We start from the raw sequence: 27,544 nt of genomic DNA on the forward strand, positions 1-27,544 counted from the left end.
AAAGATTTTAAACAATTTATTTACATATCCTGACCACTAGGTGGCGCCGTCCTAAAGATTTATAGGTGCGCTCAGAACATGTCACCGATGAACCATGCCAAATTTCGTAGCGATACGCCATTCGTTTGTGAAATACTGAACTTAATGAGAAAATTCAAAATGGCCGACACCCAAAATGGCCGACCGAAAACGGTTTGGTATCGTTTGACTCGGCATGCCTCAAGGAATCTAACAAGACCTCCTTCATGATTTTAGACTCAAGTTTGAAGTAGTTATAAGCGAAAATAGGCATTTTTCGAATCTCGTGACCACTAGGTGGCGCTGTGACGAAACGTTGCAGGCACCCTCAGGTCATGACTGTTATGACATATACCAAGTTTTGTGTCGATACACAAAAGTTTTGCGAAGATACGGCCTCACGTCTGTTTTGGCGTGCTCGCCGCCATATATGTTGTCAATTTATATGAGAACGCATTGGTCTATCAAAAAGCTTTTGATAACTTTTTGTCTTGGGTGTCTCTAGATGCTACATACCAAAGGACATGCAAATCGGACAAACGGTCTAGGAGGAGTTCGAAAAAGTAGGTTTTACGAAAAATTCAAAATGGCGGAAAGATGTGCATGACACAAATGACATCAATGTGTGCAATTGAATCATCATGAGCCAAGGATTCAGAGGAAACAAGAATTTAGTTTCTAGGTCTCACGGGTCAGAAGTTGTGAGCATGAACATTAGTGGATTTTTGGACTGTTGGTGGCGCTAGAGGGTATGAGTCAGACACACCAATGTTGCTATAGTAACTTCTGAGACTGTCCTCTACATGTGTGCCAAATTTCATAACTTTCCTATGTACGGTTCTATGGGCTGCCATTGAATTTCGGCGGAAGAACGAGGAAGAAAAATAACAATAATAAGAAAACTAACAATAACAATAGGGTTCTACGCCCCTTCGGGGCTTGACCCCTAATAAATATAGCTGCAAGCAGCAATGCCGGGGTCAAGCCGAAAAGGGCACAAAAGGATGTAAAATTGAGATTGGATAAGCAGATTGAAGAACCTAGGTAAACCTAATAATTTTAGATGAAAAAACAAAAAAGTAATCAACAAAAATAATTTAAGTTCTTGACTACTGCAATCGTCCTTCTGTTATTGACAATCATGGAACATTAGAGCACTGAAGGGCATGTGCGTGGTGTTTGCAGTTGCAAAACATGGGTCACATCATGTTACAACAAGTTTAATTAATCAAACGAGACCATCCCCGTGTCTCTACGATGTTCTGATGCAGAGATATAGCTTTTGCAAAAACGGTTGATAAGGTATTCTCAATGGTTGCTGGGGAGTGAATTGGCAAACACCAGTGATTATAGTCAAAGCCATGAAAGGAATAATCCATGATGACTCGTGGTTTTAGATGTGTTGTTGCAATAGTTTTAGGCAAAAATACCATATTCTATCTCAAAACCAGTAGGTCGCGCAATGACAAAATTGTGCATGCAACATCAGGTCATGATTGTTTTACATCTAGCTAGTTTTATGTCTATACACTTTAGTTTAGTGAAGAAACAGTTGTATGACCATAGGGCTGGCTTGTTATCAAAAGTTTTGTTCAATTATAAGGCCATCTAGTGGTGCAAGCATACAATTTTTTTTGTGTAGCCTCAGAATGTGCTCATGCATCAGCGTATCAAATCTGGTGAAAAAATCTCTTTTCGTTACGAAGTTACAACCATTTATGTGTAAAAAACACAAAATTTGAAGGTAATTTTTCGTTTTTTGCAATTTTCGGCCATTTCTGATGAAAATTTTAATATAACACCAATAGAACTTTTTGTTCAGAAGGTAAGGTTAGTTTCTTCCTATGGTGTTTTCGAGTCGATCGGAAAAACGTTCGCGGAGATATTCACGCGTGTTTTTTAAGCGCTATTTTGCTGCGCAGGGTTAATCGTAAGGCGAATTCTGGCATGTTTGGTATCGTTGGACTCGGCAACTATTCAGAACTCCAAAAAAGCAAGTCCCATGAAAATACGTCAATCGGAGCCAAAGTTATAGGTGTATAAAACATTTCTCTGGCCACTAGGTGGCGCTGCAACGAAACTATGCATGCACCCTCGGTTCCTGACTGGCATCTCAAGTACCAAGTGTCGTGTCAATAGGCCTAAGTTTGACGAAGATACAGCCTAAAATCTGTTTTTTTGCGCTCTACGTAAAATTCGTTAAGGCGGTATATGACAACGGATTGGTGTATCGAAATTCTTTTGATAACTTTTTGCCTTAAGTGTCTCAAGATGATACATACCAATTTTCGTGGCAATTGGACAAAAGCTCTAGGACGAGTTCGAAAAAGTAGGTTTTACGAATAATTCAAAATGGCGGAAAATTTTCATGTCGAAAAAAGATGCCATAGGGTCCAATCGAATCGTCTTGAGCCAATGAATAAGATAAAGCAATAATTTTGTTTCTAGGGCTTACGGATCAGAAGTTATAAGCAAAAACATAAGTGCAACTTTGGACTGTTGGTGGCGCTAGCGGGTTAGACATAGAGACTCCAAATTTGCTGTGGGGACACATTGGACTGTCCTCTATCAGTGTGCCAAATTTCATAACTTTCCTACGTACGGTTCTATGGGCTGCCATAGACCGCAATGGCGGAAGAAGAAGAAGAATAACTAATAATAATAATAAGAAAACTAACAAATACAATAGGGTTCTACGCCCCTTCGGGGCTTGACCCCTAATAATAATAATAAGAAAACTAACGATAACAATAGGGTTCTACGCCCCTTCGGGGCTTGACCCCTAAATATAGCTGCAAGCAGCGATACCGGGGTCAAGCCAAACATGGCAAAAAATGATTCATACGTGATGGCTGTCATGATTTAAGATCTAAGTTTGCATTAGTTTTATGAAAAAATAGCAATTTTTTTCGTATCTTGAGACCACTAGGTGGCGTTGTGCCGAAACAATAGATGGTGCCTCAGGTCATGACTGTGATGACACATACCAAATTAAGTGTAAATACGATAAACCGATACGGAGATATAGCCTCAAATGACTTGACCACTAGGGGGCACTGACCAAACAATAAATTGTAACTCAGGCCTTGATTGTGATGACACCCACCAAATTTGGTGTAAATACGATAAAGAGATGCAGAGATATAGCTTCAAATCTCTTGACCACTAGGGGGCGCCAAAAAGTTTACAAGTCCTCCCAGAACATGTTGCTGATGAACCATACCAAGTTTCATAACAATACGCAATTGCGTTTCTGAAATACTTGAACTTAAAGAAAAAATTCAAAATGGCCGACACACAAAATGGCCGACCAAAAATCATTTGGTATCGTTTGACTCGGCATGCCTCACGAACTCTAACAAGACCAGTCTCATAATTTTACATTCAAGATTGCAGTAGTTATAAACAAAAATAGACATTTTTTATATCTCGTGACCAGTAGGGGGCAGTGTGACGAAATGTTGCATGCACCCTCAGGTCATCACTGTTATGACATATACCAAGTCTCATATTAATACGCAAAAGTTTTGCAAAGATACAGGCTCAAACACATTTTGGCGTGCTCGCCCTCGCATTCTTTGATGCGTTATACAACAACGGATAGGTCTACCGAAAAGCTTTTGATAACTTTTTGTCTGGAGTGTCTTTAGATGATGCATACCAAAAATCAAGCCAATCACACGAGCGCTCTAGGAGGAGTTTGAAAAAGTAGGTGTTCAATATAATTCAAAATGGCTGACAGGAAGTAGGTTTGACTCAGACATATTTGGTACAGTCGGACTCAGCATGAGCCAAGGAATCAATAGAGTGAAGTCTTATGTCATAGTGGCAATTTAATCAAATGCTATAAAGATTTTAAACAATTACTTTACATATCCTGACCACTAGGTGGCGCTGTCCTAAAGATTTACAGGTGCGCTCAGAACATGTCACTGATGAACCATGCCAAATTTCGTATTGATACGTCATTCTGTTTGTGAAATACTGAACTTAATGAGAAAATTCAAAATGGCCGACACCCAAAATGGCCGACCGAAAACCGTTTTTTATCGTTTGACTCAGCATGCCTCAAGGTATCTAACAAGACCACCTTCATGATTTTAGACTCAAGTTTGAAGTAGTTAAAAGCGAAAATAGGCATTTTTCGAAACTCGTGACCACTAGGTGGCGCTGTGACGAAACGTTGCAGGCACCCTCAGGTCATGACTGTTATGACATATACCAAGTTTCGTGTCGATACACATAAGTTTTGCGAAGATACGGCCTCACGTCCGTTGTGGCATGCTCGCCGCCGTATATGTTGTCACGGTATACGAGAACGCATTGGTCTATCAAAAAGCTTTTGATAACTTTTTGTCTGGGGTGTCTCTAGATGCTACATACCAAAGGACATGCAAATCAGACGGACGCTCTAGGAGGAGTTCGAAAAAGTAGGTTTTACGGAAAATTCAAAATGGCGGAAAGATTTGCATGACACAATAACATCAATGTGTGCAATTGAATCATCATGAGCCAAGGATTCAGAGGAAACAAGAATTTAGTTTCTAGGACTCACGGGTCAGAAGTTATGAGCATGAACATAAGTGGATTTTTGGACTGTTGGTGGCGCTAGAGGGTTTGAGTCAGACACACCAATGTTGCTATAGTAACTTCTGAGACTGTCCTCTACATGTGTGCCAAATTTCATAACTTTCCTATGTACGGTTCTATGGGCTGCCATTGAATTTCGGCGGAAGAACGAGGAAGAAAAATAATAATAAGAAAACTAACAATAACAATAGGTGTCTACGCCACTTCGTGGCTTGACCCCTAATAATAAATATAGCTGCAAGCAGCAATGCCGGGGTCAAGCCAAAAAGGGCACAGAAGAAAGTAAAGTTGAATTGGATAAGCAGATTGAAGAACCTAGATAAACCTAATAATTTTAGATAAAAAAAACAAAAAAGTTATAAACAAAAATAATTTAAGTTCTTGTCTACTGCAATCGTTCTTCTGTTATTGACAATCATGGAACATTAGAGCACTGAAGGACATGTGAGTGGTGTTTGCAGTGGCAAAACATGGGTCACATCATGTTACAACAAGTTTAATAACTCAAAAGAGACCATCCCCGTGTCTCTACGATGTTTTGATGCTGAGATATAGCTTTTGCAAAAACGGTCGATAAGGTATTCTCAATGGTTGCTAGGGAGTAACTTGGCAACCACCAGTGATTATAGTCAAAGCCATGAAAGGAATAATCCATGATGACTCATGGTTTTAGATGTGTTATTTCAGTAGTTTTAGGCAAAAATACTATATTCTATCTCAAAACCAGTAGGTGGCGCAATGAAAAAATTGTGCATGCAACATCAGGTCATGATTGTGTTACATCTAGCTAGTTTTATGACAATACACTTTAGTTTAGTTAAGAAACAGTTGTATGACCATAAGGCTGGCTTGTTATCAAAGGTTTTGTTCAATTATAAGGCCATCTAGTGGTGCAAGCACACAATTTTTTTTGTGTTGCCTCAGAATGTGCTCATGCATCAGCGTAGCAAATCTGGTGAAAAAATATATTTTCGTTACGAAGTTACAACCATTTATGTGTAAAAAACACAAAATTTGAATGTAATTTTTCGTTTTTTGCAATTTTCGGCAATTTCTGATGAAAATTTTTATATAACGCCAATAGAACTTTTTGTTCAGAAGGTAAGGTTAGTTTCTTCCTATGGTGTTTTCGAGACGATCGGAATAACGCTCGCGGAGATATTCACGCGTGTTTTTTAAGCGCTATTTTGCTGCCCAGGGTTAACCGTAAGGCGAAATCTGGCATGTTTGGTATCGTTGGACTCGGCAACTATTCAGAACTCCAAAGAAACAAGTCCTGTGAAAATACGTCAATCGGAGCCAAAGTTATAGGTGTATAAAACATTTCTCTGGCCACTAGGTGGCGCTGCAACGAAACTGTGCATGCACCCTCGGTTCCTGACTGGCATCAGAAGTACCAAGTGTCGTGTCAATAGGCCTAAGTTTGACGAAGATACAGCCTAAAATCAGTTTTTTTGCGCTCTACGTAAAATTTGTTAAGGCGGTATACGACAACGGATTGCTGTATCGAAATTCTTTTGATAAATTTTTGCCATGAGTGTCTCAAGATGATACATACCAATTTTCGTGGCAATCGGAGAAAAGCCCTAGGACGAGTTCGAAAAAGTAGGTTTTACGAATAATTCAAAATGGCGGAACAATTTTTATGACGGAAAATAACGACATAGGGTCCAATCGAATCGTCTTGAGCCAAGGAATCAGAGGAAGTAAGAATTTTGTTTCTAGGGCTTACGGATCAGAAGTTATAAGCAAAAACATAAGTGCAACTTTGGACTGTTGGTGGCGCTAGTGGGTTAGACATAGAGACTCCAAATTTGCTGTGGGGACACATTGGACTGTCCTTTATCAGTGTGCCAAATTTCATAACTTTCCTACGTACGGTTCTATGGGCTGCCATAGACCGCAATGGCGGAAGAAGAATAACTAATAATAATAATAAATATAGCTGCAAGCAGCGATACCGGGGTCAAGCCGAACATGGCAAAAAATGATTCATAAATGATGACTGCCATGATTTAACATCTAAGTTTGCATTAGTTTTATGAAAAAAAGCATTTTTTTCCTATCTTGAGACCACTAGGTGGCACTGTGCCAAAAGAATAGATGGTGCCTCAGGTCATAACTGTGATGACACATACCAAATTTAGTGTAAATACAATAAGGCGATACGGAGATATAGCCTTAAATGACTTGACCACTAGGGGGCACTGACCAAAAAATAAATTGTGACTCAGGTCTTGATTGTGATGACACCCACCAAATTTGGTGTAAATACAATAAAGAGATGCAGAGATATAGCCTTAAATAACTTGACCACTAGGGGGCACTGACCAAAAAATTAATTGTGACTCAGGTCTTGATTGTGATGACACCCACCAAATTTGGTGTAAATACGATAAAGAGAGGCAGAGATATAGCTTCAAATCTCTTGACCACTAGGGGGCACCGAAAAGTTTACAAGTCCTCCCAGAACATGTTGCTGATGAATCATACCAAGTTTCATAACAATACGCAATTGCGTTTCTGAAATACTTGAACTTAAAGAAAAAATTCAAAATGGCCGACACACAAAATGGCCGACCAAAAACCATTTGGTATCGTTTGACTCGGCATGCCTCACGAAATCTAACAAGACCAGTCTCATAATTTTACATTCAAATTTGCAGTAGTTATAAGCAAAAAAAGACATTTTTTATATCTCGTGACCAGTAGGGGGCAGTGTGACGAAATGGTGCATGCAACCTCAGGTCATCACTGTTATGACATATACCAAGTCTCATATTAATACGCAAAAGTTTTGCGAAGATACAGGCTCAAACACATTTTGGCGTGCTCGCCCTCGCATTCTTTGATGCGTGATACGACAACGGATAGGTCTACCGAAAAGCTTTTGATAACTTTTTGTCTAGAGTGTCTCTAGATGATGCGTACCAAAAATCAAGCCAGTCAAACAAGCGCTCTAGGAGGAGTTCGAAAAAGTAAGTGTTCAATATAATTAAAAATGGCCGACAGGAAGTAGGTTTGACTCTAACATATTTGGTGCAGTCGGACTCGGCACGAGCCAAGAAATCAATAGAGTGAAGTCTCATGTCAGTGTGGCAAATAAATCAAATTATATAAAGATTTTAAACAATTTATTTACATATCCTGACCACTAGGTGGCGCCGTCCTAAAGATTTATAGGTGCGCTCAGAACATGTCACTGATGAACCATGGCAAATTTCGTAGCGATACGCCATTCTGTTTGTGAAATACTGAACTTAATGAGAAAATTCAAAATGGCCGACACCCAAAATGGCCGACCGAAAACCGTTTGGTATCGTTTGACTCGGCATGCCTCAAGGAATCTAACAAGACCACCTTCATGATTTTAGACTCAAGTTTGAAGTAGTTATAAGCGAAAATAAGCATTTTTTGAATCTCGTGACCACTAGGTGGCGCTGTGACGAAACGTTGCAGGCACCCTCAGGTCAAGACTGTAATGACATATACCAAGTTTCGTGTCGATACACCAAAGTGTTGCGAAGATACGGCCTCACGTCCGTTTTGGCGTGCTCGCCACCGTATATGTTGTCACGGTATACGAGAACGCATTGGTCTATCAAAAAGCTTTTGATAACTTTTTGTCAGGGGTGTCTCTAGATGCTAGATACCAAAGGACATGCAAATCGGACAAACGCTCTAGGAGGAGTTCGAAAAAGTAGGTTTTACGGAAAATTCAAAATGGCGGAAAGATGTGCATGACACAAATGACATCAATGTGTGCAATTGAATCATCATGAGCCAAGGATTCAGAGGAAACAAGAATTTAGTTTCTAGGACTCACGGGTCAGAAGTTATGAGCATGAACATAAGTGGATTTTTGGACTGTTGGTGGCGCTAGAGGGTTTGAGTCAGACACACCAAAGTTGCTATAGTAACTTCTGAGACTGTCCTCTACATGTGTGCCAAATTTCATAACTTTCCTACGTACGGTTCTATGGGCTGCCATTGACTTTTGGGTGGAAGAACGAGGAACAAGAATAAATATAGCTGCAAGCAGCAATGCCGGGGTCAAGCCAAAAAGGGCACAAAAGGATGTAAAATTGAGATTGGATAAGCAGATTGAAGACCCTTAGCCTGACTACGTCAGACTTCGTACTTCCGCTAAATTTCATTACGCTTCTGTACTCAGTCTGAGATACCTCCCATTCAAACCGTTTTCCTCCGGTCTCAAAACGTCCGTCCAATCAACGAACAGAGGGCGGGCTGAGAGCCGTGACGTAGACGCTAAACGCCGAATCACGGTTGTAGTTTGTTGTGGACATGGAGATACAGTAAGCTATTTGCTCTGTTGTGGAGAACCGGCACTTGCCAACTTAAACCCAAACAAGAAAAGTGTTTGTTAAACATTTGAATGGAGATTATGTTGTTGCCCTACTCTCGACAAGTTTTTGGAAAAGTTTAATTTATCAACTTTACCGATCGTCAGCGAGAAACTGTGTGCAGCACAGCTTGACGTGCACAACGATCGAGAAATCATGGAATGGAATTATAGTGTTCACAGTTAATGGTGGAGGACGCGTGGGCAAGCATTCTTTGGTGACATTCCTGATTAACCAGAAAATAAGGTAGGAAGATTTAATTTACATATGGTTATGGTTGTCTGGTGGAAGAGTTTAAGAGGAGAGAGGGGCGTTCCTCCCGTTAGACGTGAGTGGAAAGCCACCGTAAGGATAGTGTTCAATAGCTCTGGCACGATTTACTTAACATAATCTGCAAAAGTCGTTCATAGCCATGTTAACTCTGGTATTTCGCTCGATGGGTTTACGATTTACTTAACATAATCTGCAAAAGTCGTTCAAAGCCATGTTAACTCTGGTATTTCGCTCGATGGGTTTATACGTGTATTTTACAGCAGAGATTCGATGCGGCTGATCCGGCGCATAAAGCACATCATATCCAAATGTTATGTGTGATTGGCTTACGTTTAGACCAATGATTTTAAACTTCAGACAAGCCCCTCCCACGAGAAGGAAAACGATTGTCAATTATGCCCAGCCAGACTCTGTCTATGAAGCGAAGCAAAATAGCAGAGGATGGTATTACCAGGCTAGAAGACCCTAGGTAAACCTAAAGATTTCAGATGAAAAAAACAAAAAAGTTATCCACAAAAATAATCTATGTTCTTGTCTATTGCAATCGCCCTTCTGTTATTGACAATCATGGAACATTAGAGCACTGAAGGACATGTGAGTGGTGTTTGCAGTGGCAAAACATGGGTCACATCATGTTACAACAAGTTTAATTAGTCAAAAGAGAAAATCCCTGTGTCTCAACGATTTTCTGATGCAGAGATATAGCTTTTGCAAAAACGGTTGATAAGGTATTTTCAATGGTTGCTAGGGAGTGAATTGGCAACCACCAGTGATTATAGTACAAGACATAAAAGGAATAATCCATGATGAGTCGTGGTTTTAGATGTGTTGTTGCAGTAGTTTTAGCCAAAAATACCATATTCTATCTCAAAACCAGTAGGTGGGGCAATGACAAAATTGTGCATGTAACATCAGGTCATGATTGTGTTACATGTAGCTAGTTTTATGATTATACACTTTAGTTTAGTGAAGAAACAGTTGTATGACCATAAGGCTGGCTTGATATGAAAGGTTTTGTTCAATTATAAGGCCAACTAGTGGTGCAAGCATACAATTTTTGTGTAGCCTCAGACTGTGGTCGTATCAGCGTATCAAATCTGGTGAAAAAATCTCTTTTTGTTGCAGAGTTATAACCATTTATGTGTAAAAAATACAAAATTTAAAAGGTAATTTTTCGTTTTTTGCATTTTTCGGTCATTTCTGATGAAAATTTTAATATAACGCCAATAGAACTTTTTGTTCAGAAGGTAAGGCTAGTTTCTTCCTATGGTGTTTTTGAGTCGATCAGAATTACGGTCGCAGAGATATTCGCGCGTGTTTTTTAAGCGCTATTTTGCCGCACAGGGTTAACCGTAAGGCGAATCCTGGCATGTTTGGTATCGTTGGACACGGCAACTATTCAAAACTCCAAGGAAACAAGTCCCTTGTAAATATGATGATCATAGCCAAAGTTATAGGCCTATAAAACATTCGTCTGGCCACTAGGTGGCGCTGCAACGAAACTGTGCATGCTCCCTCAGTTCCTGACTGGCATCTCAAGTACCAAGATTTGTGTCAATAGGCCTAAGTTTGGAGAAGATACAGCCTAAAATCTGTTTTTTTGCGCTCTATGTAAAATTTGTTGACGCGCTATACGACAACGTATTGGTTTATCGAAATTCTTTTAATAACTTTTTGCCTTGAGTGTCTCTAGATGCTGCATACCAATTTTCGTGGAAATCGGGGAAAAGCTCTAGGACGAGTTCGCAAAAGTAGGTTTTACGAATAATTCAAAATGGCGAAAAAATTTCATGATGGAAAATGATGTCATAGGGTCCAATCGAATCGTCTTGAGCCAAGGAATCAGAAGAAGCAAGAATTTTGTTTCTAGGGCTTACAGATCAGAAGTTATAAGCAAAAACATAAGTCCAACTTTGGACTGTTGGTGGCGCTAGTGGGTTAGACATAGAGACTCCAAATTTGCTGTGTGGACACATTGGAGTGTCCTTTATCAGTATGCCAAATTTCATAACTTTCCTACGTACGGTTCTATGGGCTGCCATAGACCGCAATGGCGGAAGAAGAATAACTAATAATAATAATTATTATTATTATAAAAAGAAAACTAACGGATACAATAGGGGTCTTCGCCCCTTCGGGGCTTGACCCCTAACAATAATAAGAAAACTAACAATAACAATAGGTGTCTACGCCACTTCGTGGCTTGACCCCTAAATATAGCTGCAAGCAGCGATACCGGGGTCAAGCCAAATATGGCAAAAAATGATTCATACATGATGACTGTCATGATTTAAGATATAAGTTTGCATTAGTTTTATGAAAAAAATTGTATATTGAGACCACTAGGTGGCGCTGTGCCGAAACAATAGATGGTGCCTCAGGTCATGACTGTGATGACACATACCAAATTTAGTGTAAATACAATAAAGTGATACGGAGATATAGCCTTTAATGACTTGACCACTAGGGGGCACTGTCCAAAACAATAGATTGTGACTCAGGTCATGATTGTGATGACACCCACCAAATTTGGTGTAAATACGATAAAGAGATGCAGAGATATAGCTTCAAATCTCTTGACCACTAGGGGGCGCCGAAAAGTTTACAAGTCCTCCCAGAACATGTTGCTGATGAACCATACCAAGTTTCATAACAATACGCAATTGCGTTTCTGAAATACTTGAATTTAAAGAAAAAATTCAAAATGTCCGACACACAAAATGGCCGACCAAAACCATTTGGTATTGTTTGACTCGGCATGCCTCACGAAATCTAACAAAACTAGTCTCATAATTTTACATTCAGGTTTGCAGTAGTTATAAGCAAAAATAGACATATTTTATATCTCGTGACCAGTAGGGGGCAGTGTGACGAAATGGTGCATGCACCCTCAGGTCATCACTGTTATGACATATACCAAGTCTCATATTAATACGCAAAAGTTCTGCAAAGATACAGGCTCAAACACATTTTGGCGTGCTCGCCCTCACATTCTTTGATGCGTTATACGACAACGAATAGGTCTACCGAAAAGCTTTTGATAACTTTTTGTCTAGAGTGTCTCTAGATGATGCATACCAAAAATCAAGCCAATCACACGAGCGCTCTAGGAGGAGTTCGAAAAAGTAGGTGTTCAATATAATTCAAAATGGCCGACAGGAAGTACGTTTGACTCAGACATATTTGGTACAGTCGGACTCGGCATGAGCCAAGGAATCAATAGAGTGAAGTCTTATGTCAGTGTGGCAATTTAATCAAATGATATAAAGATTTTAAACAATTTATTTACATATCCTGACCACTAGGTGGCGCCGTCCTAAAGATTTATAGGTGCGCTCAGAACATGTCACTGATGAACCATGACAAATTTCGTAGCGATACGCCAATCTGTTTGTGAAATACTGAACTTAATGAGAAAATTCAAAATGGCCGACACCCAAAATGGCCGACCGAAAACCGTTTGGTATCGTTTGACTTGGCATGCCTCAAGGAATCTAACAAGACCACCTTCATGATTTTAGACTTAAGTTTTAAGTAGTTATAAGCGAAAATAGGCATTTTTCGAATCTCGTGACCACTAGGTGACGCTGTGACGAAACGTTGCAGGCACCCTCAGGTCATGACTGTAATGATATATACCAAGTTTCATGTTGATACAATAAAGTTTTGCGAAGATACGGCCTCACGTCTGTTTTGGCGTGCTCGCCGCCTTGTATGTTGTCACTGTATATGAGAACGCATTGGTCTATCAAAAAGCTTTTGATAACTTTTTGTCTTGGATGTCTCTAGATGCTACATACCAAAGGACATGCAAATCGGACAAACGGTCTAGGAGGAGTTCGAAAAAGTAGGTTTTACGGAAAATTCAAAATGGCGGAAAGATGTGCATGACACAAATGACATCAATGTGTGCATTTGAATCATCATGAGGCAAGGATTCAGAGGAAACAAGAATTTAGTTTCTAGGACTCATGGGTCAGAAGTTATGAGCATGAACATAATTGGATTTTTGGACTGTTGGTGGCGCTAGAGGGTTTGGGTCAGACACACCAATTTTGCTATAGTAACTTCTGAGACTGTCCTCTACATGTGTGCCAAATTTCATAACTTTCCTATGTACGGTTCTATGGGCTGCCATTGACTTTCGGCGGAAGAACGAGGAAGATAAATAATAATAAATATAGCTGCAAGCAGCGATACCGGGGTCAAGCCAAACATGGCAAAAAATGATTCATACGTGATGACTGTCATGATTTAAGATATAAGTTTGCATTAGTTTTATGAAAAAAATAGCAATTTTTTGTATCTTGAGACCACTAGGTGGGGCGGAGCCGAAACAATAGATGGTGCCTCAGGTCATGACTGTGATGACACATACCAAATTTAGTGTAAATACGATAAAGCAATACAGAGATATAGCCTTAAATGACTTGACCACTAGGGGGCACTAACCAAACAATAAATTGTGACTCAGGTCTTGATTGTGATGACACCCACCAAATTTGGTGTAAATACAATAAAGAGATGCAGAGATATAGCCTTAAATGACTTGACCACTAGGGGGCACTGACCAAAAAATAAATTGTGATTCAGGTCTTGATTGTGATGACACCCACCAAATTTGGTGTAAATACGATAAAGAGATGCAGAGATATAGCTTCAAATCTCTTGACCACTAGGGGGCACCGAAAAGTTTACAAGTCCTCCCAGAACATGTTGCTGATGAACCATACCAAGTTTCATAACAATACGCAATTGCGTTTCTGAAATACTTGAACTTAAAGAAAAAATTCAAAATGGCCGACACACAAAATGGCCGACCAAAAACCATTTGGTATCGTTTGACTCGGCATGCCTCAAGAAATCTAACAAGACCAGTCTCATAATTTTACATTCAAGTTTGCAGTAGTTATAAACAAAAATAGAAATTTTTATATCTCGTGACCAGTAGGGGGCAGTGTGACGAAATGGTGCATGCACCCTCAGGTCATCACTGTTATGACATATACCAAGTCTCATATTAATACGCAAAAGTTTTGCGAAGATACAGGCTCAAACACATATTGGCGTGCTCGCCCTCGCATTCTTTGATGCGTTATACGACAACGGATAGGTCTACCGAAAAGCTTTTGATAACTTTTTGTCTAGAGTGTCTCTAGACGATGCATACCAAAAATCAAGCCAATCACACGAGCGCTCTAGGAGGAGTTCGAAAAAGTAGGTGTTCAATATAATTCAAAATGGCCGACAGGAAGTAGGTTTGACTCAGACATATTTGGTACAGTCGGACTCAGCATGACCCCAGGAATCAATAAAGTGAATTCTTATGTCATAGTGGCAATTTAATCAAATGAAATAATGATTTTAAACAATTTATTTACATATCCTGACCACTAGGTGGCGCTGTCTTAAAGATTTATAGGTGCGCTCAGAACATGTCACTGATGAACCATGCCAAATTTCGTAGCGATACGCCATTCTGTTTGTGAAATACTGAACTTAATGAGAAAATTCAAAATGGCCGACACCCAAAATGGCCGACCGAAAACCGTTTGGTATCGTTTGACTCGGCATGCCTCAAGGAATCTAACAAGACCACCTTCATGATTTTAGACTCAAGTTTGAAGTAGTTATAAGCAAAAATAGGCATTTTTCGAATCTCGTGACCACTAGGTGGCGCTGTGACGAAACGTTGCAGGCACCCTCAGGTCATGACTGTAATGACATATACCAAGTTTCGTGTCGATACATTAAAGTTTTGCGAAGATACGGCCTCACGTCCGTTTTTGCGTGCTCGCCGTCTTGTATGTTGTTACTGTATACGAGAACGCATTGGTCTATCAAAAAGCTTTTGATAACTTTTTGTCTGGGGTGTCTCTAGATGCTATATACCAAAGGACATGCAAATCGGACGAACGCTCTAGGAGGAGTTCGAAAAAGTAGGTTTTACGGAAAATTCAAAATGGCGGAAAGATTTGCATGACACAAATGGCATCAATGTGTGCATTTGAATCATCATGAGCAAAGGATTCAGAGGAAACAAGAATTTAGTTTCTAGGACTCACGGGTCAGAAGTTATGAGCATGAACATAAGTGGATTTTTGGACTGTTGGTGGCGCTAGAGGGTTTGAGTCAGACACACCAATGTTGCTATAGTAACTTCTGAGACTGTCCTCTACATGTGTGCCAAATTTCATAACTTTCCTACGTACGGTTCTATGGGCTGCCATTGACTTCAATGGCGGAAGAGGAAACAATAATAATAAGAAAACTAAATATAGCTGCAAGCAGCAATGCCGGGGTCAAGCCGAAAAGGGCACAAAAGGATGTAAAATTGAGATTGGATGAGCAGATTGAAGAACCCAAGTAAACCTAATAATTGTAGATGAAAAAACAAAAAAGTTATCCACAAAAATAATCTATGTTCTTGTCTACTGCAATCGTCCTTCTGTTATTGACAATTATGGAACATTAGAGCACTGAAGGACATGTGAGTGGTGTTTGCAGTGGCAAAACATCACATCATGTTATAACAAGTTTAATTAGTCAAAAGAAACCATCTCCGTGTCTCTACGATGTTCTGATGCAGAGATATAGCTTTTGCAAAAACGGTTAATAAGGTATTCTCAATGGTTGCTAGGGAGTGAATTGGCAACCACCAGTGATCATAGTCAAAGCCATGAAAGGAATAATCCATGATGACTCATGGTTTTAGATATGTTATTGCAGTAGTTTTAAGCAAAAATACCATATTTCTATCTCAAAACCAGTAGGTGGCGCAATGAAAAAATTGTGCATGCAACATCAGGTCATGATTGTGTTACATCTAGCTAGTTTTATGTCTATACACTTTAGTTTAGTGAAGAAACAGTTGTAAGACCATAGGGATGGCTTGTTATCAAAGGTTTTGTTCAATTATAAGGCCATCTAGTGGTGCAAGCATACAATTTTTTTTGTGCAGCCTCAGAATATGCTCATGCATCAGTGTATCAAATCTGGTGAAAAAATATATTTTCGTTACGAAGTTACAACCATTTATGTGTAATAAACACAAATTTTGAAGGAAATTTTTCGTTTTTTTGCAATTTTCGGCCATTTCTGATAAAAATTTTAATATAACGTCAATAGAACTTTTTGTTCAGAAGGTAAGGTTAGTTTCTTCCTATGGTGTTTTCGAGTCGATCGGAAAAACGTTCGCGGAGATATTCATGCGTGTTTCTTAAGCGCTATTTTGCTGCGCAGGGTTAACCGTAAGGCGGATTCTGGCATGTTTGGTATCGTTGGACTCGACAACTATTCAGAACTCCAAAGCAACAAGTCCCGTGAAAATACGTCAATCGGAGCCAAAGTTATAGGTGTATAAAACATTTCTCTGGCCACTAGGTGGCGCTGCGACGAAACTGTGCATGCACCCTCAGTTCCTGACTGGCATCACAAGTACCAAGTGTCGTGTCAATAGGCCAAAGTTTGACGAAGATACAGCCTAAAATCCGTTTTTTTGCGCTCTACGTAAAATTCGTTAAGGAGGTATATGACAACGGATTGCTGTATCAAAATTCTTTTGATAACTTTTTGCCATGAGTGTCTCAAGATGATACATACCAATTTTCGTGGAAATCGGACAAAAGCTCTAGGACGAGTTCGAAAAAGTAGGTTTTTTAAACAATTAAAAATGGCGGAAAAATTTAATGACGGAAAATGACGTCATAGGGTCCAATCGAATTGTCTTGAGCCAAGGAATCAGAAGAACCAAGAATTTTGTTTCTGGGACTTACGGATCAGAAGTTATAACCAAAAACATAAGTGCAACTTTGGACTGTTGGTGGCGCTAGCGGGTTAGAGATAGAGACTCCAAATTTGCTGTGGGGACACATTGGACTGTCCTCTATCAGTGTGCCAAATTTCATAACTTTCCTATGTACGGTTCTATGGGCTGCCATAGACCGCAATGGCGGAAGAAGAACCAGAATAATAATTATTATAATAGGAAAACTAACAAATACAATAGGGTTCTACGCCCCTTCGGGGCTTGACCCCTAAATATAGCTGCAAGCAGCAATACCGGGGTCAAGCTGAAAATGGCCCAAAAGGATGTAAAATTGAGATTGGATAAGCAGATTAAAGAATCTAGGTAAACCTAAGAATTTTAGATGAAAAAACAAAAAAGTTATCAACAAAAATAATCTATGTTCTTGTCTACTGCAATCGTCCTTCGGTTATTGACAATCATGGAACATTAGAGCACTGAAAGACATGTGAGGGGTGTTTGCAGTGGCAAAACATGGGTCACATCATGTTAAAACAAGTTTAATTAGTCAAAAGAGACCATCCCCGTGTCTCTACGATGTTCTGATGCAGAGATATAGCTTTTGCAAAAACGGTTGATAAGATATTCTCAATGGTTGCTGGGGAGTGAATTGGCAACCACCAGTGATTATAGTCAAAGCCATGAAAGGAATAATCCATGATGACTCATGGTTTTAGATGTGTTGTTGCAGTAGTTTTAGGCAAAAATACCATATTCTATCTAAAAACCAGTAGGTGGCGCAATGACAAAATTGTGCATGCAACATTAGGTCATGATTGTGTTACATCTAGCTAGTTTTATGACTATACACTTTAGTTTAGTTAAGAAACAGTTGTATGACCATAAGGCTGGTTTGTTATCAAAGGTTTTGTTCAATTATAAGGCCATCTAGTGGTGAAAGCATACAATTTTTTTGTGTGGCCTCAGACTGTGCTCATACATCTGCGTATCAAATCTGGTGAAAAAAAATCTCTTTTCGTCACGAAGTTACAACCATTTATGTGTAAAAAACAAAATTTAAAGGTAATTTTTCGTTTTTTGCAATTTTCGGCCATTTCTGATGAAAATTTTAATATAACGCCAATAGAACTTTTTGTTCAGAAGGTAAGGTTAGTTTCTTCCTATGGTGTTTTTGAGTCGATCAGAAAAACGCTCGCGGAGATATTCACAAGTGTTTTTTAAACGCAATTTTTCTGCGCAGGGTTAACCGTAAGGCGAGTTCTGACATGTTTGGTATCGTTGGACTCGGCAACTGTTCAAAACTCCAAGAAAATAAGTCCCGTGAAAAAATGTTGCTCACAGCAAAAGTTATAGGCGTATAAAACATTCGTCTGGCCACTAGGTGGCGCTGCAACGAAACTGTGCATGCACCCTCAGTTCTTGACTGGCATCACAAGTACTACGTTTCGTTTCAATAGGCCTAAGTCTGTCGAAGATACAGCCTAATATCAGTTTTTTTAAGCTCTACGTAAAATTCGTTAAGGCGGTATACAACAACGGATTGATGTAACAAAATTCTTTTGATAACTTTTTGCCGTGAGCATATCTTGATGACACATACCGATTTTCATAGGAATCGGACAAAAGCTCTAGGACGAGTTCGAAAAAGTAGGTTTTACGAATAATTCAAAATGGCGGGAAATTTACATGACGGAAAATGACGCCATATGGTCCAATCGAATCGTCTTGAGCCAAGGAATTAGAGGAAGTAAGAATTTTGTTTCTAGGAATTACGGATCAGAAGTTATAAGCAAAAACGTAAGTGCAATTTTGGACTGTTGGTGGCGCTATTGGGTAAGAGATAGAGACTCCAAATTTGCTGTGGGGACCAATTGGACTGTCCTTTATCAGTGTGCCAAATTTCATAACTTTCCTATGTACGGTTCTATGGGCTGCCATAGACCGCAATGGCGGAAGAAGAAAAATTTACTAACGGAAACAATTGCCAATATAGCTGCAAGCAGCAATGCCGGGGTCAAGCCGAAAAGGGCACAAAAGGATGTAAAATTGAGATTGGATAAGCAGATTGAAGAACCTAGGTAAACCTAATAATTTTAGATGAAAAAACAAAAAAGTAATCAACAAAAATAATTTAAGTTCTTGTCTACTGCAATCGTCCTTCTGTTATTGACAATCATGGAACATTAGAGCACTGAAGGGCATGTGAGTGGTGTTTGCAGTTGCAAAACATGGGTCACATCATGTTACAACAAGTTTAATTAATCAAACGAGACCATCCCCGTGTCTCTACGATGTTCTGATGCAGAGATATAGCTTTTGCAAAAACGGTTGATAAGGTATTCTCAATGGTTGCTGGGGAGTGAATTGGCAAACACCAGTGATTATAGTCAAAGCCATGAAAGGAATAATCCATGATGACTCGTGGTTTTAGATGTGTTGTTGCAATAGTTTTAGGCAAAAATACCATATTCTATCTCAAAACCAGTAGGTCGCGCAATGACAAAATTGTGCATGCAACTTCAGGTCATGATTGTGTTACATCTAGCTAGTTTTATGACTATACACTTTAGTTTAGTTAAGAAACAGTTGTATGACCATAGGGCTGGCTTGTTATCAAAGGTTTTGTTTAATTATAAGGCCATCTAGTGGTGCAAGCATACAATTTTTTTGTGTAGCCTCAGAATGTGCTCATACATCAGTCTATCAAATCTGGTGAAAAAATCTCTTTTCGTTACGAAGTTACAACCATTTATGTGTAAAAAACACAAAATTTGAAGGTAATTTTTCGTTTTTTGCAATTTTCGGCCATTTCTGATGAAAATTTTAATATAACACCAATAGAACTTTTTGTTCAGAAGGTAAGGTTAGTTTCTTCCTATGGTGTTTTCGAGTCGATCGGAAAAACGTTCGCGGAGATATTCACGCATGTTTTTTAAGCGCTATTTTGCTGCGCAGGGTTAATCGTAAGGCAAATTCTGGCATGTTTGGTATCGTTTGACTCGGCAACTATTCAGAACTCCAAAGAAGCAAGTCCCATGAAAATACGTCAATCGGAGCCAAAGTTATAGGTGTATAAAACATTTCTCTGGCCACTGGGTGGCGCTGCAACGAAACTATGCATGCACCCTCGGTTCCTGACTGGCATCTCAAGTACCAAGTGTCGTTTCAATAGGCCTAAGTTTGACGAAGATACAGCCTAAAATCTGTTTTTTTGCGTTCAACGTAAAATTCGTTAAGGCGGTATACGACAACGGATTGGTGTATCGAAATTCTTTTGATAACTTTTTGCCTTAAGTGTCTCAAGATGATACATACCAATTTTCGTGGCAATTGGACAAAAGCTCTAGGACGAGTTCGAAAAAGTAGGTTTTACGAATAATTCAAAATGGCGGAAAATTTTCATGTCGAAAAAAGACGCCATAGGGTCCAATCGAATCGTCTTGAGCCAATGAATAAGAGAAAGCAATAATTTTGTTTCTAGGGCTTACGGATCAGAAGTTATAAGCAAAAACATAAGTGCAACTTTGGACTGTTGGTGGCGCTAGCGGGTTAGAGATAGAGACTCCAAATTTGCTGTGGGGACACATTGGACTGTCCTCTATCAGTGTGCCAAATTTCATAACTTTCCTATGTACGGTTCTATGGGCTGCCATAGACCGCAATGGCGGAAGAAGAAGAAGAAGAATAACTAATAATAAATATAGCTGCAAGCAGCAATGCCGGGGTCAAGCCGAAAAGGGCACAAAAGGATGTAAAATTGAGATTGGATGAGCAGATTGAAGAACCCAAGTAAACCTAATAATTGTAGATGAAAAAACAAAAAAGTTATCCACAAAAATAATCTATGTTCTTGTCTACTGCAATCGTCCTTCTGTTATTGACAATTATGGACTATTAGAGCACTGAAGGACATGTGAGTGGTGTTTGCAGTGGCAAAACATCACATCATGTTATAACAAGTTTAATTAGTCAAAAGAAACCATCTCTGTGTCTCTACGATGTTCTGATGCAGAGATATAGCTTTTGCAAAAACGGTTAATAAGGTATTCTCAATGGTTGCTAGGGAGTGAATTGGCAACCACCAGTGATCATAGTCAAAGCCATGAAAGGAATAATCCATGATGACTCATGGTTTTAGATATGTTATTGCAGTAGTTTTAAGCAAAAATACCATATTTCTATCTCAAAACCACTAGGTGGTGCAATGACAAAATTGTGCATGCAACATCAGGTCATGATTGTGTTACATCTAGCTAGTTTTATGTCTATACACTTTAGTTTAGTGAAGAAACAGTTGTAAGACCATAGGGATGGCTTGTTATCAAAGGTTTTGTTCAATTATAAGGCCATCTAGTGGTGCAAGCATACAATTTTTTTTGTGCAGCCTCAGAATATGCTCATGCATCAGTGTATCAAATCTGGTGAAAAAATATATTTTCGTTACGAAGTTACAACCATTTATGTGTAATAAACACAAATTTTGAAGGAAATTTTTCGTTTTTTTGCAATTTTCGGCCATTTCTGATAAAAATTTTAATATAACGTCAATAGAACTTTTTGTTCAGAAGGTAAGGTTAGTTTCTTCCTATGGTGTTTTCGAGTCGATCGGAAAAACGTTCGCGGAGATATTCATGCGTGTTTCTTAAGCGCTATTTTGCTGCGCAGGGTTAACCGTAAGGCGGATTCTGGCATGTTTGGTATCGTTGGACTCGACAACTATTCAGAACTCCAAAGCAACAAGTCCCGTGAAAATACGTCAATCGGAGCCAAAGTTATAGGTGTATAAAACATTTCTCTGGCCACTAGGTGGCGCTGCGACGAAACTGTGCATGCACCCTCAGTTCCTGACTGGCATCACAAGTACCAAGTGTCGTGTCAATAGGCCAAAGTTTGACGAAGATACAGCCTAAAATCCGTTTTTTTGCGCTCTACGTAAAATTCGTTAAGGAGGTATATGACAACGGATTGCTGTATCAAAATTCTTTTGATAACTTTTTGCCATGAGTGTCTCAAGATGATACATACCAATTTTCGTGGAAATCGGACAAAAGCTCTAGGACGAGTTCGAAAAAGTAGGTTTTTTAAACAATTCAAAATGGCGGAAAAATTTAATGACGGAAAATGACGTCATAGGGTCCAATCGAATTGTCTTGAGCCAAGGAATCAGAAGAACCAAGAATTTTGTTTCTGGGACTTACGGATCAGAAGTTATAACCAAAAACATAAGTGCAACTTTGGACTGTTGGTGGCGCTAGCGGGTTAGAGATAGAGACTCCAAATTTGCTGTGGGGACACATTGGACTGTCCTCTATCAGTGTGCCAAATTTCATAACTTTCCTATGTACGGTTCTATGGGCTGCCATAGACCGCAATGGCGGAAGAAGAACCAGAATAATAATTATTATAATAGGAAAACTAACAAATACAATAGGGTTCTACGCCCCTTCGGGGCTTGACCCCTAATAATAAGAAAACTAACAAATACAATAGGGTTCTACGCCCCTTCGGGGCTTGACCCCTAACAATAACAATAGGGTTCTACGCCCCTTCGGGGCTTGACCCCTAATAATAAGAAAACTAACAATAACAATAGGGTTCTACGCCCCTTCGGGGCTTGACCCCTAAATATAGCTGCAAGCAGCGATACCGGGGTCAAGCCAAACATGGCAAAAAATGATTCATACGTGATGACTGTCATGATTTAAGATCTAAGTTTGCATTAGTTTTATGAAAAAAATTGCAATTTTTTCGTATCTTGAGACCACTAGGTGGTGCTGTGCCGAAACAATAGATGGTGCCTCAGGTCATTACTGTGATGACACATACCAAATTAAGTGTAAATACGATAAACCGATACGGAGATATAGCCTTAAATGACTTGACCACTAGGGGGCACTGACCAAACAATAAATTGTAACTCAGGCCTTGATTGTGATGACACCAACCAAATTTGGTGTAAATACGATAAAGAGATGCAGAGATATAGCTTCAAATCTCTTGACCACTAGGGGGCACCGAAAAGTTTACAAGTCCTCCCAGAACATGTTGCTGATGAACCATACCAAGTTTCATAACAATACGCAATTGCGTTTCTGAAATACTTGAACTTAAAGAAAAAATTCAAAATGGCCGACACACAAAATGGCCGACCAAAAACCATTTGGTATGGTTTGACTCGGCATGCCTCAAGAAATCTAACAAGACCAGTCTCATAATTTTACATTCAAGTTTGCAGTAGTTATAAGCAAAAATAGACATTTTTTATATCTCCTGACCAGTAGGGGGCAGTGTGACGAAATGTTGCATGCCCCCTCAGGTCATCACTGTTATGACATATACCAAGTCTCATATTAATACGCAAAAGTTTTGCGAAGATACAGGCTCAAACACATTTTGGCGTGCTCGCCCTCGCATTCTTTGATGCGTTATACGACAACGGATAGGTCTACCGAAAAGCTTTTGATAACTTTTTGTCTGGAGTGTCTCTAGATGATGCATACCAAAAATCAAGCCAATCACACGAGCGCTCTAGGAGGAGTTCGAAAAAGTAGGTGTTCAATATAATTCAAAATGGCCGACAGGAAGTAGGTTTGACTCAGACATATTTGGTACAGTCGGACTCAGCATGAGCCAAGGAATCAATAGAGTGAAGTCTTATGTCATAGTGGCAATTTAATCAAATGATATAAAGATTTTAAACAATTTATTTACATATCCTGACCACTAGGTGGCGCTGTCCTAAAGATTTATAGGTGCGCTCAGAACATGTCACTGATAAACCATGCCAAATTTCGTAGCGATACACCATTCTGTTTGTGAAATACTGAACTTAATGAGAAAATTCAAAATGGCCGACACCCAAAATGGCCGACCGAAAACCGTTTGGTATCGTTTGACTCGGCATGCCTCAAGGAATCTAACAAGCCCACCTTCGTGATTTTAGGCTCAAGTTTGAAGTAGTTATAAGCGAGAATAGGCATTTTTCGAATCTCGTGACCACTAGGTGGCGCTGTGACGAAACGTTGCAGGCACCCTCAGGTCATGACTGTAATGACATATACCAAGTTTCGTGTCGATACAATAAAGTTTTGCGAAGATACGGCCTCACGTCCGTTTTGGCGTGCTCGCCGCCATATATGTTGTCAATTTATACGAGAACGCATTGGTCTATCAAAAAGCTTTTGATAACTTTTTGTCAGGGGTGTCTCTAGATGCTACATACCAAAGGACATGCAAATCCGACGGACGGTCTAGGAGGAGTTCGAAAAAGTAGGTTTTACGGAAAATTCAAAATGGCGGAAAGATGTGCATGACACAAATGACATCAACATGTGCAATTGAATCATCATGAGCCAAGGATTTAGAGGAAACAAGAATTTATTTTCTAGGACTCACGGGTCAGAAGTTGTGAGCATGAACATAAGTGGATTTTTGGACTGTTGGTGGCGCTAGAGGGTTTGAGTCAGACACACCAATGTTGCTATAGTAACTTCTGTGACTGTCCTCTACATGTGTGCCAAATTTCATAACTTTCCTATGTACGGTTCTATGGGCTGCCATTGACTTTTGGGTGGAAGAACGAGGAACAAGAATAACAATAATAATAATAAATATAGCTGCAAGCAGCGATACCGGGGTCAAGCCAAACATGGCAAAAAATGATTCATTGTGATTCACTGTCATGATTTAAGATCTAAGTTTGCATTAGTTTTATGAAAAAATAGCAATTTTTTCGTACCTTGAGACCACTAGGTGGCGTTGTGCCGAAACAATAGATGGTGCCTCAGGTCATGACACATACCAAATTAAGTGTAAATACGATAAACCGATACGGAGATATAGCCTCAAATGACTTGACCACTAGGGGGCACTGACCAAACAATAAATTGTAACTCAGGCCTTGATTGTGATGACACCCACCAAATTTGGTGTAAATACGATAAAGAGATGCAGAGGTATAGCTTCAAATCTCTTGACCACTAGGGGGCGCCAAAAAGTTTACAAGTCCTCCCAGAACATGTTGCTGATGAACCATACCAAGTTTCATAACAATACGCAATTGCGTTTCTGAAATACTTGAACTTAAAGAAAAAATTCAAAATGGCCGACACACAAAATGGCCGACCAAAAACCATTTGGTATCGTTTGACTCGGTATGCCTCAAGAAATCTAACAAGACCAGTCTCATAATTTTACATTCAAGTTTGCAGTAGTTATAAGCAAAAATAGACATTTTTTATATCTCGTGACCAGTAGGGGGCAGTGTGACAAAATGGTGCATGCACCCTCTGGTCATCACTGTTATGACATATACCAAGTCTCATATTAATACGCAAAAGTTTTGCGAAGATACAGGCTCAAACACATTTTGGCGTGCTCGCCCTCACATTCTTTGATGCGTTATACGACAACGAATAGGTCTACCGAAAAGCTTTTGATAACTTTTTGTCTAGAGTGTCTCTAGATGATGCATACCAAAAATCAAGCCAATCACACGAGCGCTCTAGGAGGAGTTCGAAAAAGTAGGTGTTCAATATAATTCAAAATGGCCGACAGGAAGTACGTTTGACTCAGACATATTTGGTACAGTCGGACTCGGCATGAGCCAAGGAATCAATAGAGTGAAGTCTTATGTCAGTGTGGCAATTTAATCAAATGATATAAAGATTTTAAACAATTTATTTACATATCCTGACCACTAGGTGGCGCCGTCCTAAAGATTTATAGGTGCGCTCAGAACATGTCACCCATGAACCATGCCAAATTTCGTAACCATACACCATTCGGTTTGTGAAATACTGAACTTAATGAGAAAATTCAAAATGGCCGACACCCAAAATGGCCGACCGAAAACCGTTTGGTATCGTTTGACTCGGCATGCCTCAAGGAATCTAACAAGACCACCTTCATGATTTTAGACTCAAGTTTGAAGTAGTTATAAGCGAAAATATGCATTTTTCGAATCTCGTGACCACTAGGTGGCGTTGTGACGAAACGTTGCAGGCACCCTCAGGTCATGACTGTAATGACATATACCAAGTTTCGTGTCGATACAATAAAGTTTTGCGAAGATATGGCCTCACGTCCGTTTTGGCGTGCTCGCCGCCATATATGTTGTCAATTTATACGAGAACGCATTGGTCTATCAAAAAGCTTTTGATAACTTTTTGTCTGGGGTGTCTCTAGATGCTATATACCAAAGGACATGCAAATCGGACGGACGGTCTAGGAGGAGTTCGAAAAAGTAGGTTTTACGGAAAAATCAAAATGGCGGAAAGATTTGCATGACACAAATGACATCAACGTATGCAATTGAATCATCATGAGCAAAGGATTCAGAAGAAACAAGAATTTAGTTTCTAGGACTCACGGGTCAGAAGTTATGAGCATGAACATAAGTGGATTTTTGGACTGTTGGTGGCGCTAGAGGGTTTGAGTCAGACACACCAATGTTGCTATAGTAACTTCTAAGACCGTCCTCTACATGTGTGCCAAATTTCATAACTTTCCTATGTACGGTTCTATGGGCTGCCATTGACTTTAATGGCGGAAGAACAAGAAGAAGAATAATATATAAATATAGCTGCAAGCAGCGATACCGGGGTCAAGCCAAACATGGCAAAAATTGATTCATACGTGATGACTGTCATGATTTAAGATCTAAGTTTGCATTAGTTTTATGAAAAAAAAGCAATTTTTTCGTATCTTGAGACCACTAGGTGGCGCTGTGCCGAAACAATAGATGGTGCCTCAGGTCATGACTGTGATGACACATACCAAATTTAGTGTAAATACGATAAACCGATACGGAGATATAGCCTTAAATGACTTGACCACTAGGGGGCACTGACCAAACAATAAATTGTAACTCAGGCCTTGATTGTGATGACACCCACCAAATTTGTTGTAAATACGATAAAGAGATGCAGAGATATAGCTTCAAATCTCTTGACCACTAGGGGGCGCCAAAAAGTTTACAAGTCCTCCCAGAACATGTTGCTGATGAACCATACCAAGTTTCATAACTATACGCAATTGCGTTTATGAAATACTTGAACTTAAAGAAAAAATTCAAAATGGCCGACACACAAAATGGCCGACCAAAAACCATTTGGTATCGTTTGACTCGGCATGCCTCACGAAATCTAACAAGACCAATCTCATAATTTTACATTCAAGTTTGCAGTAGATATAAGCAAAAAAAGATTTTTTTTATATCTCGTGACCAGTAGGGGGCAGTGTGATGAAATGTTGCATGCACCCTCAGGTCATCACTGTTATGACATATACCAAGTCTCATATTAATACGCAAAAGTTTTGCGAAGATACAGGCTCAAACACATTTTGGCGTGCTCGCCCTCTCATTCTTTGATGCGTGATACGACAACGAATAGGTCTACCGAAAAGCTTTTGATAACTTTTTGTCTGGAGTGTCTCTAGATGATGCATACCAAAAATCAAGCCAATCACACGAGCGCTCTAGGAGGAGTTCGAAAAAGTAGGTGTTCAATATAATTCAAAATGGCCGACA

General features: G+C 39.5%; 1 protein-coding gene across 1 annotated transcript in view; it reads right to left on the reverse strand.

The window, feature by feature from the left end:
• Positions 1-27,544, reverse strand: part of adgrv1 (adhesion G protein-coupled receptor V1) — a 1,080,612-nt gene that overhangs the window by 609,509 nt on the left and 443,559 nt on the right. The gene's annotated exons all lie outside the window — the stretch shown is intronic.

This window comes from Misgurnus anguillicaudatus, chromosome 22, assembly GCF_027580225.2.
Source record: "Misgurnus anguillicaudatus chromosome 22, ASM2758022v2, whole genome shotgun sequence".
In the NCBI taxonomy this organism is placed as follows: domain Eukaryota; kingdom Metazoa; phylum Chordata; class Actinopteri; order Cypriniformes; family Cobitidae; genus Misgurnus; species Misgurnus anguillicaudatus.